This window comes from Bison bison, unplaced genomic scaffold, assembly GCF_000754665.1.
Source record: "Bison bison bison isolate TAMUID 2011002044 unplaced genomic scaffold, Bison_UMD1.0 scf7180017864491, whole genome shotgun sequence".
In the NCBI taxonomy this organism is placed as follows: Eukaryota; Metazoa; Chordata; class Mammalia; order Artiodactyla; family Bovidae; genus Bison; species Bison bison.
In genome coordinates, this window is record NW_011495050.1 from 6,814,521 (window position 1) to 6,815,871 (window position 1,351).

Below are 1,351 nucleotides of genomic sequence, written 5' to 3' on the forward strand. Positions count from 1 at the left end.
CTGCCTTATGATCCAGCAATCCCACTGCTGGGTATACACACTGAGGAAACCAGAAGGGAAAGAGACACGTGTACCCCAATGTTCATCGCAGCACTGTTTATAATAGCCAGGACATGGAAGCAACCTAGATGTCCATCAGCAGATGAATGGATAAGAAAGCTGTGGTACATATACACAATGGAGTATTACTCAGCCATTAAAAAGAATTCATTTGAATCAGTTCTAATGAGGTGGATGAAACTGGAGCCTATTATACAGAGTGAAGTAAGCCAGAAAGAAAAACACCAATACAGTATATTAACACATATATATGGAATTTAGAAAGATGGTAACAATAACCCTGTATACGAGACAGCAAAAGAGGTACTGATGTATAGAACAGTCTTATGGACTCTGTGGGAGAGAGAGAGGGTGGGAAGATTTGGGAGAATGGCACTGAAACATGTATAATATCATGTATGAAACGAGTCACCAGTCTAGGTTCGATGCACGATACTGGATGCTTGGGGCTGGTGCACTGGGACGACCCAGAGGGATGGTATGGGGAGGGAGGAGGGAGGAGGGTTCAGGATGGGGAACACATGTATACCTGTGGTGGATTCATTTTGATATTTGGCAAAACCAATACAATATTGTAAAGTTTAAAAATAAAATAAAATTAAAAAAAAAAAACATAAAACAAAACAAAACAAAACAAAAACGGCAGAATGATCTCTGTTCGTTTCCAAGGAAAACCATTCAATATCACGGTAATCCAAGTCTATGCCCCAACCAGTAACGCTGAAGAAGCTGAATTTGAACGGTTCTATGAAGACCTACAAGACCTTTTAGAACTAACACCCCCAAAAGATGTCCTTTTTTTATAGGGGACTGGAATGCAAAAGTAGAAAGTCAAGAAACACCTGGACTAACAGGCAAATTTGGCCTTGGAATACGGAATGAAGCAGGGCAAAGACTAATAGAGTTTTGCCAAGAAAATGCATCGGTCGTAGCAAACACCCTCTTTCAACAACACAAGAGAAGACTCTACACATGGACATCACCAGATGGTTAACACCGAAATCAGATTGATTATGTTCTTTGTAGCCAAAGATGGAGAAGCTCTATACAGTCAACAAAAATAAGACCAGGAGCTGACTGTGGCTCAGATCATGAACTCCTTATTACCAAATTCAGACTTAAACTGAAGAAAGTAGGGAAAATCACTAGACCATTCAGGTATGACCTAAATCAAATCCCTTATGATTATACAGTGGAAGTGAGAAATAGATTTAAGGGCCTAGATCTGATAGATAGAGTGCCTGATGAACTATGGAATGAGGTTCGTGACATTGTACAGGAGACAGGGATC